The 15,338-nt window shown below is 43.0% G+C and overlaps 1 long non-coding RNA gene across 4 annotated transcripts in view; it reads left to right on the forward strand.

Moving 5' to 3' along the window:
• The window catches only part of LOC103161455, a 54,920-nt gene that overhangs the window by 5,808 nt on the left and 33,774 nt on the right, over positions 1 to 15,338 (forward strand). The window contains exon 4 of one of the 4 annotated variants that reach the window (XR_004771668.1): positions 1,183 to 1,240. The exons of the other annotated variants lie outside the window; for them this stretch is intronic. This is a non-coding gene — a long non-coding RNA (uncharacterized LOC103161455). The remainder of the gene's footprint in view (positions 1 to 1,182; positions 1,241 to 15,338) is intronic. 4 annotated transcript variants of the gene reach the window in all.

The raw sequence follows: 15,338 nt of genomic DNA on the forward strand, positions 1-15,338 counted from the left end.
GAGGGAAACAAAGACTCTCCCAGGAACTGGGCTATGTATGGACCATCCATGTAGTATTTTGGCTAAGAATCTGGCTTCATTTTATCTGTATCCTGAGAACTTAAATGAAGTTGGATTTAAAGCTAATAGGATAGCAGAGGAAACTTTCAGGTAGGAGAGCATTCAGGCTAGTGAGGAGGAAACAACTGTTATTATTAAGTAGAATGGCACCACTGAAGAGAAACATCGACACTGCCCTGGGGAAATGGTAAAGGGACCTTGAGAGCGAGATCTCACCCATCAGAGGCTTCATATCACGAGGGTCTAAGTTTGTTTGAAAGGAGAGACCAAACTTAAGGTGTGCTCTGCCCAAACACATCACCTAAGGAAATGTTTCACCAAGGTCAGCCCAGACAGGATATGGATATTGCTATGGTCATGTTACAAGGGGGCCAGTCAGCATCATGATCTGGCAACCGAATTTGGCATCATCATCCACATGGCACTGGTTTTGAAGTTATTAAAAATGAAAACTTAGCCAGGCGTTGGTGGCGCACGCCTTTAGTCCCAGCACTTGGGAGGCAGAGGCAGGCGGGTCTCTGTGAGTTCGAGGCCAGCCTGGTCTCCAGAGCGAGTGTCAAGACAGGCTCCAAAGCTATACATAGAAACTCTGTCTCGAAAAACCTAAATAAATAAATAAATAAATAAATAAATAAATAAATAAATAATAAAAATTGAAACTTAGAAGCAGTCATGGAGTCCTAATCTGTAATATCAAACAGCCACTGAGGCCAGGAAATAAGGAACAGAGTCAGAGTCCCTACAAGGAGGCCCTGAAAGGCTGAAGGCCCTGAAAGCATGAAGCTGCAAAGGTAACACCCAGCTTGTTCTGGTGACCATGGGGCATTAGAGATGCTAAGACCATGGGATGTCTGCCAAGGAGAACTGACAGCATGAGTGGAGCCAGCCTAGGAGAGAGGCTATGTGTGTTACAAGCAGCAGAGCTGGAGTGGGGCCATCCAGGCCATTTGGAGCCTAGATGATTATATTACAAGTCTCTGATGCTGTACACAAAGTGTTTGCCCTACTGGATTTTGGTCTCGCTTTGATCCAATCATTCCTGTTCCCCTATTCTTTCTTTTTGGAATGGAAACTCTGTGCCATTCTATGTTGAAAGTATGTAACTTGGTTTTTGTTTTATAGGAACTCAGCGTTAAGAGACTTTGTAACTGTTATTGGCTATGGCAGCAGTTCTCAACCTGTGAGTCATGACCCCTTTAAGGGGTCTAACAACTCTTTTACAGGGTCACATATCAGATATCCTACAAATCATATAATTTACATTATGATTCATAACAATAGCAAAATAACATTTATGAAGTAGCAACAAAAATAATTAAAAATAACAACATGAGGAACTGTATTAAAGGGTCACAGCCTTTGGAAGGTTGAGAACCACTGGGCTATGGGAACTTTTGGTGTTGAAATGCATGTACTTTGCTTTATAAGATGGTCATAAGCCTATAGGGACAAGGGGTCATAGCCTATGGGGACAAGGTGTCATAGCCTATGGGGAAAAGGGGTCATAGCCTATGGGGACAAGGTGTCATAGCCTATGGGGACAAGGGGTCATAGCCTATGGGGACAAGGGGTCATAGCCTATGGGGACAAGGGGTCATAGCCTATGGGGAAAAGGGGTCATAAGTTAATGGGGACAAGGGATCATAAGCCTATGAGGACAAGGGGTCAGGTCCTCAGGAACAGACTTTACAGATGATTATGAGCCACAGTGCGGAGTCTGGGAACTGAACCTGGGTTCTCTGCAAGAATAAGTGTTACTGGAAAGCAGAGGCACGTGAATCTCTGTGAGTTCAAGACCAGCCTGGTCTACAAGAGCTAGTTCCAGGACAGTCTCCAAAGCCACAGAGAAACCCTGTCTCAAAAAAAAAAACCACAAAGTAAAAAATGAAAAAATAAAACAAGTGTTCCTAACCGATGACCCATGTCATCTCTCCAGCTGCAGCAGACCCTTTTCAGCTGTAAGCGAGTCCATTCCCTGGGTTGGAATTCTGAAGTGGATAAAATGAACTTAGCACTAATGCCCATTTTCCTTCACTTTCTGACTCTGGGTCCAGTGTGTCCAGTTGCCTCAATTTCTCTGCCAGGATGGACTGTACCCTTGCAGTATGGGCTGAAATAAACCCTTTCCCCCTTTGAAAGTCCCCAGGGAGATTGAAAGCATGGACTCACCCCATTGGCCATTTCTTGAAATCTAGGAGCTCCCGTTACTGTCTCAGCTCCCACAGCAGCCCCGCAGTGAACTGAGATGCTTTGACATCGAGGACCACCAAGGCTGTATGCACCCTCTCTATTGTAAAAATCCCATGTGTTTTCATCCTCACCATCACTCCAGGACCCAGCATTCAGAGAGCTAAGAGGAGGGATCTCTGACATATTCCTAAAACTAACAATTATGATGCCAGGCTGTAATGGCACATGCCTTTAATCCCAGCTCTCTGTTCAAGGCCAACCTGATCTGCAAAGTGAGTTCCAAGATAGCCAGAGCTGTTACACAGAGAAACCCTGTCTTGAACTGCCCCCCCATAAACAAACAAACAAACAAACAAACAAAAAACCTAACACAGTTATGAAGTCCTTATTTTTTTTCCAGTGCTGGGGGTGGAATTCTGTGCCTCGGGCATACTAGGCAAGCCCTTCCTACCACAACTGCACTCCCTGACCCTGAAATCATTTCATTAAGCAGCATGCTGTCAAAAAAGAACAGAAATGCAAAAAAAAAAAAAAAAAAAAAAAAAAAAAGACATTTAATTTTCTTGTTGTTGTTGAATAAGTAGTTAATTAGTTTGGGGTTGTTTCTTAAGTCAAATGTTTGTCAGTCCTTTGCCCAGCAGGGCCTGTGGCCAAGTCACTGGTGAACCTAGACATGAGTTGCAGGTATGCCGTTCAGGTCTGTCTTCTCCCAGGAGGTGGCAGCAGCCACAGCAGCCGCCACAGTGTCAGCTGCTGGGGAAATAGGGCAGAATGCATCTGCTCTCCCATTGGCTTTCAAGCCTAGAAATTCCTGGTTCCAGAGACCACTTTATCCCTTCCTTGGTTTGCTGGGTTTGTTTGTAGCCAGGCACTGGGAGTACAGGAGCTGGCAGAGAGTCCTCTTTATAAGTGCCTAGCTTTTTCTGTAAACATTTTGGTCTAGGCTGTGACCTTGAAGCATGTGTGAAGGAGGCTGAGTAAGTCTCTAGCCAAAAGGAAAGAGCTTCAAAAAGAAACAACCAGTAACTGAAACTCACAGCTCCACAAGCATCAATCTAGAGGGCACCAGGCAAAGAATATAGATTCTTGACCCCGGGCTCCCAGCCACCAGCCTGCTGACCTTGTCCTTGAACCTGTTAGAGCTGCAATTCATATCAGCCCTTGGTGGACTAAGTTGATCTTCAAGCGCTGCTGATTTTTAATTTGTAGGGGGTGGATGTGCACAAATGTGCCCGTGTATATTGAGCCAGAGGTCAACTCAGGTGTCCTTCACTTTGTCTTTTTGAGACAGATTCGCTCACTGACTGGGAGCTCACCAAGCAGGTGAGCTAGCTGGCCAGCAACCCACAGGGACCCGCCTGTCCCCACCCCTCCAGGGTTGGGATTTAAAAAGCATACTACCACTCTGGACTTTTTTTACATGGCTACTGGAGATCAAGTTCAGTTCCCCATGCTTGATCTACAAGCACTTTACCCAACTAAGCTATCTCCTCAGTCCTAATTTTTAAATTTCACTCTTATTATTTGAATTAAGTAGGACTGCCCTTCACCCTTGCAGAATTTAAACAAATCTTAGACACAACAAAGTGCTACTTGGTTCCAAGTTAATCCCAGCTGAGCACATATCCTGGTTTGGCAGACACTGCCAGCTGCATAGGAGGTGGGCAGAAGTCCCAGGAAATGTCTGGATACCACACAGCTATGGATGAACTGTCAACTGCTGGAGATTGCTTTGCAAATTACCACATCCAAATGATGCCGACAAAACGGTATTTCAAAAAAGCAGTTAACACTGATTCCTAGTGTATTTGGAACCAAAAGGCCTTGGGGGTTGGGGGTTGGGGGCAGGCTGAAATCTGCTCAGAAAAATCTTATCCCAGCCTTCCTGGTTGAAATGTCCAAGGATAAGGAGTTTTGAAGTCAGACTTTTTCTACACTCTCTTCCCCCACCCATACCCAGGATTTTGTGAAAACCAGGCATAACTAGTTCCTCTCTTTCCCCTGCATCATCTAATTGGCTCTGATTACCTTGTTTTGTTTCTCATACTTCCATCCATTCATTGAAGTAAGCGTTTACCCAGCCTCTCCCTCCCATGTATCTGGTTTATATAAGAGTCTGTTCAGAAATGGATGGTATTTTAAAAAATACAGTATTAGTGGTAGTGATGGTGATAGCAATAGACTTATTTCTGTAAGACCACAGACCAGATGTCCTATTTCCTAATGATGGATATCGGTAGAATAGAGTGGAATCATCTAGAAATAAGTCCTTAGTTCCATAGGAATTGGCCCCCATGAGTCTGTTAAGACAACTCTTCTTCTTTCATATAAAAGTCACCATATTGAAGTCTCTTTGGGATTAGGAGCATTGGCTGCAGAAAGCCAGTGTCAGTGGGGAGGTAGACAGATATCTATAGTGAGTAAACTGAGGCGTGCCTGTGAGAGGGAAGCTGGCAGTAAAAAGTAACTCTAGACAGCTCTGCAGTAGAGAGGAGAACCCAGAGGGCAACTCGGAGAACAAGGGGACACAGGGATGTCCAGGATGACACAGAATGTCCCGGACAGTGGCACATGACAAAGAGGAAGTAATCTATATCTCCTGGTTCTATCACATCGCAGATCAGTCTGAGTTGACCCTCAAGGTCAAAAAGGTGCCAGATGTCCTTGGAATTAAATCATCTCATGTCCTAGGGTAACTTGTGGGAGTTTGTTCTACCTTGTGGGTCCTGAGGATTAAACTCAGGTCATCAAGCTTGGCAGCAAACACCTTTATCCAATGACTCCTCTTACCAGCCCTCAAATGCAAATTTTTGTAGAGGACTTTATCATGTTGATAAGTTTTAATATTTATTTTGTGGGTCCCTGTGTGTATGGGTGAGTGCCAGGGGGGGGCATGATTGGCAGGGAAGTTCCTTACCTGCTAAGCCATCTTGCTGGACCCTGAAGATTGTGATTTATGTTCTTGCATATTTTCAAATAAAGCTCTAGTAACCTCCTCTCCCCAGCTCCACATACTAAATACACAGGACAAAGGCTCAGAACCCTTGACCTCTGGCTTCACTTCATCCAACTTGAGTTGGGGTGTGCTGATTTCATAAGACATATACTTTGTCTTTGTTTCTTTCTTTATTATTATTATTATTTACACAGAGTCTTAATATGTAGTTTTGGGTGGCCTGGAACTTACTTTGCTGACCAGGCAGGCTGGCCTTGTAGTCACAGAGCTGCCTGCCTCAGCCTCCAGAGGGCTGAGAATAAAGCCTGTGTCCCCACACCCCACCCATCTCAGTTTCTTTCACCATTGCTGTGATAAAAGATTCTGACCAAAGCAACTTGAGGAAGAAAGGGTTTTCTTTTAGCTCACAGTTCCTCATGTTCGGGAAGTCAAAGGAGCAGCCCTGGAAAGCAGCAGATCATGTGACATCTGCAGGCAGGAGAGAGCAGTGAAGTCCTGCCTGCTAGTGCTCAACTCTCTAATCCAGGATTCAGTTAGGGAACGGTACCACCCACAGTGAAGGGTCTTCCCCCAGAATGGCAGTCCCACCAGGCATGCTCAGAGACCCATCTCCCACATGAGTCTAGATTTTTCTCAAGTTAATGACACTAACCATCACATGCTTTAAAAAGAAAAAGAAAAAATCCTTCAATCTAAGTCTTTTTGGGAGTTTGAGACAGGGTTTCTCTGTGTAGCCCTGGCTGTCCTGGAACTCACTCTGTAGACCAGGCTGGCCTTAAACTCAGAGATCCGCCTGCCTCTGCCTCCAGAATGCTGGAATTAAAGGCATGCACAACCACTTCCCAGCTCCAATCTAAATCTTGGGCTTCTTCTTTTTTGCTTTGTTTGTTTAATTTTCCCTATTTACTGATTTATGTATTTCCTTAATTTATTTTTGATAGTGTCTCACTATGTAACCCAGAAAGGCCTGGAACTCAAATTCCTCCTGCCTTAACTTTCTGAGCACTAGGGTAGGGCATGCCCTACCTGGTTTGACCTTATTTGTCTCTATATGTGCAAGCTGGAAAGGAGAAGAGACAGATATAGAGACAGAGAGAGACAGAGAGCCCCTGTGTAGGCCAGGCTAGCTTCCAACTGTCAGTCTTCTAGCCTCCGTCTCCCCTGTACCTTTCCCTCTTTGCCCATTGTTCTCTTCTGTTGCTTTCTGGTTCTGTCTGAGCTTCTCTTAGCCCTTGTCTGTCTCTCATTACTGTCTGGTCCTATACCCTTTCTGCAGCTCCCATTCCCTTCTCTCTGACCCACAGTACACCCCTCTTTGTTCTAGCTCATCATCTTCCCCCTTGAAGCTCCTTAATTAGAAAGTATAGGGGAGACAGCACTGTCAGACATCTATAGTTTTATTATTCAACAAGATACTTTATTTTTAAGAGCAGATAATTACTAAAAGTAGATTTTTTTTCCTCTCCAAAAACCCCCAAAAAAGGAGGAAGAAAAAAAAAAAAAAAAAAACCCTTGCTCATAGTTAGCTTGTTCCTTAAATACTAGCTATAATAATTATTATTTTAGTTATTTTCTGGATTCGCCATGATGACTTTGTAGCTCATTGACCCTTGGTTGGGAAGGCCTTCGCAGTTCTTCATAATCCAAGACAGCAGCTGACATCAATGTAAAAAGAGAAACAAGCTAAAAACAGTTGAGTGTGTACGCCCTGAATTGCATATTCAGTTGCAAAATCATCATCATTATTATTGTAATTACAGAGGGGAGGCATTTCAATAATTGTTCAAAGTGTCTTCTTGAGGAAATAAGTAAATCAGGGCCAGCTGTCACAAGCCAATCTACAGTAATGATCCCCGTATGTGTGTCTTTGGGATTCATAACAATCTACAATAACAAATTTGTGCATTCATCTACTGTCCCCGAACAGCCTAAAAAATAACAAACCTATGATCCGCTCTGATGTCTCGCTTGGTAGCTCACTTGTATTTTTAAACAGCATCCTTGAATAACCCTAGAGTCATAAACTTGCCAAACAAAAATTGCATCACCAGTTTAATAACAAACAACGGTGGGCAGCCTGGCATCCATCCACCTGTGACAAGGATAGCCACAAGTGAGGTTTCTGAGCCAAGGGGAAGCCAGGTAGACAGATCTGCAGACAACTGAAACTGTTCAGAAAGAAACATCCACCAAGACAGACATGCTTTATTGGCTTGGAAATTACAAACAGAAATTGTGAAGGCCTTGTTTTCAGCTTACTTGTGAAATCAGCCCGAAGTATTTCAGATCTTGCTCCTCCCAAGATACAGCTGTGAAATGACTAATAGAAATTAAGTGACATTGGACCAGGAACTAGGTGTGCCACTTCTCTGAGGACAGAAAACGTCCCCCAATAGAGGCCATCCTCACAGACTAATACATCTAAGAGATGGCGCAGAGAAACTACCGAACTGGACCACTCCATAGACAGAAAGATTGATTTATTGGGGATCAGACTGCCAAGGCAGAGAGAAAAGCAAAATGGTTGGGAAACAAGCAGATTTTATATGACAGTCATCGGAGTAGGGATCTGAGCTGACACAAGCTGTCAGGATTGACCCGGAACTAGATGCCCTTTCCTGAAGTAGCTGACCTTTGGGAGAAGGTTAAGGGCAAGGTTCCTGGTAAGCAGAAACCGCCTTAAGAGATCTGCTTTTCTAGAGAATACAAACCTTCAGGCTTGCTCACAGTCCTTCAGTTTACCCACCAAAGTCCTCCTGTTTAGGACAATGTCACCAGCTCTGCCATTCTGGAGGAAGGGGGGCTTTGAACCTGACAATACCCTGGGTGCTTTAAAGAGGACCAGCCAAGCACATGCATGGTGTATTTACAAATGCTTTAAAGAGGACCAGCCAAGCACACACATGGCACACTTACAAAGAGTGGGAATCATCCAAGCACCCTCTCAAAATTCCCTCATGTCTTCTAGCTTTGAATTATGGTTATATCTCTAATTTCGTGGTCTTGAAGAACCTCCAGAGACAGAGAAAGAAAGAGGAGAAAGAAAATCTCTTATCACATTGTTTTTCTCTCGCTGGGCCACTTAGGCTTTCCAAATGCAAGTCTTGCTGAAGGCTGGGCCTAAGCCAGGGGAGAAGGGTGAATGACCTCAAGCTGCTTCAGGAACTTGCCAGCTGCTCTGTGCAGCCTTCTTAGGTGCTAAGAAGCATCTTCCTCAGTACAGTGGCTCAGTATATTTCCATATTTGTGCTCCCAGCTAAAAGCAATTTAACCAGCATGCAACCTTATCTTGCTTCAGTAGTTCAAACACTTCCTACAAAAGCATCACAAGGGGCATTGGGCATTGGTTGACATTTTGAAAGTTGTTTCGTGGTATATTTTACATATTTTTTGTTGGTTTTTTTTGTTGTTGTTGTTGTTGCTTTGTTTTTTCAGGACAGGGTTTCTCTGTAGCTTTGGAGCCTGTCATGGAACTCACTCTGTAGACCAGACTGTCCTGGAACTCAGAGAGATCTGCCTGCCTCTGCTTCCCAAGTGCTAAGATTAAAAGCATGCACCACCACCTGGCTATTTTGCATATTTGTTTGTTTTTGTTTTTCGAGACAGGGTTTCTCCATGTAGGCTTGGCTGTCCCGGTATCCACTCTGTACACTGGGCTCGTCTACAAAAATCCTCTTACTTCGGCCTCCCAAGTGCTAGGATTAAAGGCTTGTGCCACCTCGGCTTTAATTTTGCATATTTTTAACTGTAAAAGTAAGACATGACAATGCTGGAAATAAGTGGAAACTTCAAAATGGTTTCGTATAAAAAGAAAAAGATGTCCCTCTTGCTTTTATCACAAGTTAAAACACTGAGAACTATTTCTTGGCCTATATTTTCCATATAAAGCTATAGAATGCATATAATATTTCTATGCAGAGTAGATTGTGTAAATATACAGCATCTTGTATGCTGTATCTAATACGTATCAGCGAAATTTCATGTCAGCACATGGAGATCTTTTAGCCACTGCATGGTCCTTAAAATCAACCATTGCTGAATTAATGGACATTTAAACTCTTTCCACTTTATGCTATTATTATTATTATTATTATTATTATTATTATTATAAATAATATAAATAATGCTTCCATGAATAGCCTTACATTCATGTCTTTAGGAATCTCCATTGTGACTTTATCCATAGAATAAATTACTTCAAAGAAATTTCTGGATCATAATATATGTACATTTAAGATTTATACTCATGGCCGGGCGGTGGTGGTGCTCACCTTTAATCCCAGCACTCAAGAGGCAGAGGCAGAGGCAGGCAGATCTCTGTGAATTCGAGACCAGCCTGATCTACAAGAGCGAGTTTCAGGACAGCCTCCAAAGCCACAGAGAAACCCTGTCTCAAAAAACAAAAACAAAAAACAAAAAACAAAATTTACACTCAGTGGTAACACTTCCTTGCCTACCTTGTGCAAGCTCCTAGGTTCAACCAGCAATACACACACAACACACACAATTAAATGCTTCCAGATTGTAACCCTCCCCCCACACTGTCCTGATTCCATTTCCATAGCAGTGTACATTTGCTATAACTTGGCTAAAAACCAAACTTTATTGGACTTTAACCATTTGTCACTCATAGAAACATGGACATGCTGTCATGTTTTGCATTTTTCTAAGTAGTCATGAAGCTGAACACTTTTTCCAGGTAATTTTGACCATTCCTACTTTTCTGTTTGTTTGTTGTGTGAGACAGGTTCTCCTTATGTAGTCCTGGCTAGCCTGGAACTCAGAGAGACCTGCAGCCTGCCTCTACCTCTCCTAAGCACCAGGATGCAAGGTATGTTTGACCACATCCAGCACCATTCTTATTTTTAGTATATGAAGTAATTGTTCACATTCTTTGCCCATTTTTCTGTTCATTTTGTTTTTTGATAAAACTGTAAAATTACGATCTCCTTGCATAATACATAAGCACTTTTTCTGTCAGATTGCAAATAATTTCTCCTCCTATCCATTTGTCTTTGGCTCGGTTTGCAGTGTTTTTTTCTGCTACTGCTCTTGTCTTCATTATCTTCATTTCACCATATAAAAGTTTTAAATGTTTTACGTAAACTCATTTATCAGCATTTTCCTTTTCGGCTTCTGAATTTGCTTGTGTTTTAAGCGTTAGTTGTCTTGTTGTTGGGTTTCTTTGCAGTATAGTTTGTGCACAGTTCTCCAGGGCCCATACACCCATCCTCACGCCTCTCCTTGCCTCAATCTAGCCCCAGACACATGGTTTGAGCTAGCTCAGTGTTCAGGCAACTCCAAAGGGGAGCTCAGATTCATTTAAGACAGCCTGCTGCTTCTAATGTACTAACTTAGTCGTGAAAAAGAGACGACTCCCCACTCCCGAGCTTTTTATTTTGAAGATTATAGACGCCACAAAGTTTGAAAAACTACAATGAATGACCCTATACCTTTCATCTCTGTTCAGCTATTGTTTATACTGCTTTCACCTTTGCTTTATCTCTTCCTAGGAATAGACGTTTTTTATCCATTGAAGCATTTGAAAATAAGTTGAATATTGAATTTTTTAATTGACATCTCACTTAAAATAATCCAGCATACATCTTCAAAGAATAACGACATTCAACATAACTATAATACCATTTCAGACTTGGGAAAATTAACAATGATTTAATATCTTTAGGTTCATATTAAAATTTCTACAATTGTCTAAATACCTTATATACACGTTTTCCTTTTGTCCCAAAGATCAATCTTTGTCCCCCCTTTCTCTCTTGTCTTTCTTTCTTTCTCTTGCTTGATTGCTTTCTCTTTTTGACAAGGTCTCATGTAGCCCAGGCTGACCGTGAACCCCCTGTGTAGCCAAGGATGACCTAGACCTCGTGATCCTCCTACTTACACCTCCTGAGTGCTTTGCCATGATCCCTGGTTTATGTCCTGCTGGGGATGGAAGCCAGGACTTTGTACACATTAGGCAAGCACTCTACCAAATGAGCTAGATCCCCCAGCCCCTGGTCTAAGATCTTAACATTACATTTGATTCTTTTTCTCTAGTCCAGTGTCCCAAGATGGACAGTTATCAATATCCACAGATATTTTTGATTATGGGGTGCTTCTGGCATTGCATTGATTCATTTTCTGTTGAAATAACAGGATACATGAGGTTGGATACTTTACAATGAAGTCTATTTGATTTGTAGTTTTGGAGGCTGGAAGTCCATGATTAATTAGGTGATCATATCTATTTGGTCAACTACTAAGTGAGGGCTTCAGCTTGTTTAAAAGTTGGATCTTTAGACATGGTTATTCCAACACTGTCACCCATTAAGTCAGGGCTCTTGTTTCCTCCCTGGAGAGGTTGCATGATTGCTCCCCAGGGAAAAGACACATCATCATTCCTACAGCAGAGTCATAGTGAATGCTGTTATCTGCTCAGAATTCTGCTTTACATATATTTGTCACAGCAACTCTGTGCATAAAGAGTAGGGGCTACATATTAGGAAGGAGAAACCAGAGACTTAAAAGGAGATACTAGGAAAACCATAGCCTTTGGAAATCAGTGGTCAAAATCTGTATCATCTATTTGGTTCTGGATCTGGGGCCTCTGTAGACTTCATTTACTTATCTGTACCATGCTGAAGATGAGCAACTGGCCTCGTAGGTTGAACATAGCTGCCCACCTGACCTATAGTAGATGTTATTAGGTCAGTATATCTCCCGACGATAGGTTAAAACTCCTGGGTCATGACGGATAATTCATGGTGCCACAGAGTCCACGAGCAGTTAATCAGTCAATCAAAGCCATTAATTCAGATAATTTAACCTACACTTCAGTTGAAGTTTAACTTTAGAGATATTTAGGGAATGAAGAGTTTGCTGATCAATCCCTTGAGTAATATTGTAGGAGGGTGATTATGACCATTTAACTTCTGGGAACGTGTCAGGGAAGACTTTAGTTCCTCACAGGCCTATCAGGAAGCGCAAGCAGACTCCAACTTTGTTCACCGCAAAACAGTGCGATCATTCCGTCCACAAATAACAAAGAAATACATTCTAAGAGAGTGCAGAGAACCAGTCTCATCCTTACGAAACTATCACAGATGACTATCACACCTCACATGGCTGCTATGTCACTAAACCTTATAGTCCTGTGGGTCACTGTTACACATGCATTCAATTTCAAATATAATTTGTGTGTGTGTAAGAGAGAGAGAATATGTGTGTGCGTGTACGTGTGTGTGTGTGTGTGTGTGTGTGTGTGTGTGTGTGTGTGTGTGTGTGTTTATGTACACCATGTGTGCAGGTATCTGTGGAGGCCAGAGGGCATCAGATCTTCTGGAGTCAGAGTTTCAGGCAAGTGTGGATTGCCTGTCATTTGTGCTGGGAACTGAACATAGGTCCTATGCAAGAGCATGCTCTTAACCACGAAGCTATCTTGCCTGCCCCTAATTCATTTAACTTTTAACCCAAATCTCACTAGGAGACACATGATGGTATTAAGGACCACCGTGTTTCATGAAATGTTCTAGGCACCTGGGGTACATCAGAGATGAAAAATAAATGTTCTTTTACTCTATTTGGGATATATGGATGAAAAATCCACAAATTTGTAAATTACATTAAAAAGTAAGTGCTAATGACAAAAATTTAAAGTAGGGATAGATAGGTCATTGTAATTTTAAATTAGGACTGGCAGTCACTTAAAAGGCAACATTGGGCATGGTGTGGTGGTATGTGTCTTTAATCTCAGCACTTGGAAGGCAGAAGCAGGTGGATCTTTGTGAGTTCAATGTCAGCCTGGTCTACATATCGAATGCCATGTCAGCCAGCACTATAGAGTGAGATCCTGTCTATAAATGGCTGGGCAGAATGATACTGGAACAAAATTTTAGATGATGTTTAATAATTAGCATTTGCTCTCACTTTTTAAAGTTTTAGGGCTTGAAAGGAAGCTCAGTGCTTAAGACCATATACTGCTCTTGCAGAAGATCCAGGTTGGGTCCCTACCACCCATGTCAAGGTTTCACAACTGCCTGTAACTCCAGAGAATGGGGCCCCTCTTCTGGCCTCTGTGGACAGCTGCAGGCCCATGGTGTACATACCTGCTCAGGCACACACTGAAGCCATTTTAGAACCTCTAAAGTCTCACAAGGACGTTTTCCTTATGTGTCTATCTCTGAAAGCATCCAAGCGCCTTCCCAAGGGAAGGCAGAAAGAGCAGATGCCTGTTTCAGGTATGTCCTGTCTGTATACCAATGGGGATGGATTAGCAAGCTGCTTTCTTAGGGCCTAAGGTGTCCCCTGAAGGGAGCTGCCAGACTTAGTGGGACTCTGTGACCAGGGAGGCACTTGCCCTTGAAGATGATTGAAGGACTCAAGCTAGAAACCTCATGGAATTCAGTAGACACTTAGGAACAGCACAGGAGAGTTTGTCTGGGGAAGAGACAGGCCGGGCGTTGGTGGCACACGCCTTTAATCCCAGCACTTGGGAGGCAGAGACAGGCAGATCTCTGTGAGTTCAAGGCCAGCCTGGTCTACAGAACGAGTGCCAGGATAGGCTCCAAAGCTACACAGAGAAACCCTGTCTCAAAAAAAAAAAAAAAAAGAAAAAAAAGAAAAAGAAAAAAGAAAAGAAAGAAAGATAGCATCTACTGTATATGGACCATAGGCGAATGTCTGGTTTATTTAGTAGCTACTGTGTACTGAGCATAGGCAAATGTTCCCCAGCATGTGCTGACCATTATGATCATCAACATGTAAAGGGCAAGGAAACTAAGGCTCAAAGAGGGTGAGTAAACTTACCCACTGCACACACAGAGTGACTTAAGCACAGCTCTGCCTGGCTCCAGAGCCCATGTTCCTACCTCATTAGTCAATGCTGTCTAGGATTAATCAGATATGGACTATAAATCGCTATTGTTTCTGGAGCCCACAAAAGACTGTCTCCCTGGAGTGGTTCCAGTTCTGAGTTTCCAAGTGCCTGTTGAACATAACCAAATTTTCTACCCCCTCCTCCTCTCCCAGGGTATCTATCAGGCATGTCTCAGGTGCTTGCCAGAGCCCCTTTCTATTATATCCCAAACTTGCAATTGTCCGTTCTGTCTCATGCCTGCCTGGGACTTGCTCTGCTTGTAGCCCATACAATCCTGCAACCCAGAGCTGCTTCCCCTCCTGCCCGGCCCCTGTCACACTGAGCAATCAGGCCCAGCAGGTACTGGTGCAGGTCTCTAGCATCTCTGTGCTCCTCAAACAAGGTTAAAGGCTGCACAGCAGTGCTGGTTGGAGCTCGCCAAGAAGCTAACAGTGGGAATAGGTGACCAGTGTGTGAGAGAAGTGAGGTGGGATGAACTTGGATCACTGGGAAACAGGCAAGGGGAAGGCCCCCAAGAAGATGGCTTCCTTGTCTTCCCTCCTCCCAAGAGCTTACCTGAGCATAGTTTCACCCTCCAGCACAGTGATAGTCTGCAAAGCCACTCGAGCAGGCATACAGTCTTTCTGTGGATTGCACAAGCACCCTCTGGCAGAACGCCTTGTCTTCTTGCTTCCCTTTTCCTCGCACACTCTCTGCCCCGGGATTGCATCTCCTAAATAAAACATTGGCATGATGTTTTAGTTTGAGTTCTGTTTTTCTAGAAAACACGAACTAGATAAAATACGAAAGTTCAAGTTCTCGTCAGAGGATCACTGCTTCTTGCATTCTCTTGAGTGTGTTCCAAAATGCAATAGCTGATGATGTCTTTCACACAACATGTAAAGATAAAAATAAATCTCTAAAACTCATACTGCCATTATCAGGACACCTAGTGGCATTTGTGTATTTCCCTTAAAAATGTGCAGTTTGTTTGAAAAGAAAAGGAAAACTATTGAAAGAGTCCTTCCTTGGTGCAAAAAAAAAAAAAAAAAAAAAAATTCAAAGCCAGGAACTCCTAACTGATCTCCCTCTTGCATGCCTATTTCCTGATGGTCTCACAGAAACCTTTCCCTTGCCCGAGTCTGGGCCCCCATTATTCTCTTTTAGACTATTAAGGTTGCTTTTTAATTTATCTTTGTTTGCACGTTGCCTATTGCCATCAAGTAAGTAGTCCTAAGACTGATTTTATCTTGTTCTACCATGTTCAAAATCCTTTAG

Source organism: Cricetulus griseus, assembly GCF_003668045.3.
Source record: "Cricetulus griseus strain 17A/GY chromosome 1 unlocalized genomic scaffold, alternate assembly CriGri-PICRH-1.0 chr1_0, whole genome shotgun sequence".
Classification (NCBI taxonomy): domain Eukaryota; kingdom Metazoa; phylum Chordata; class Mammalia; order Rodentia; family Cricetidae; genus Cricetulus; species Cricetulus griseus.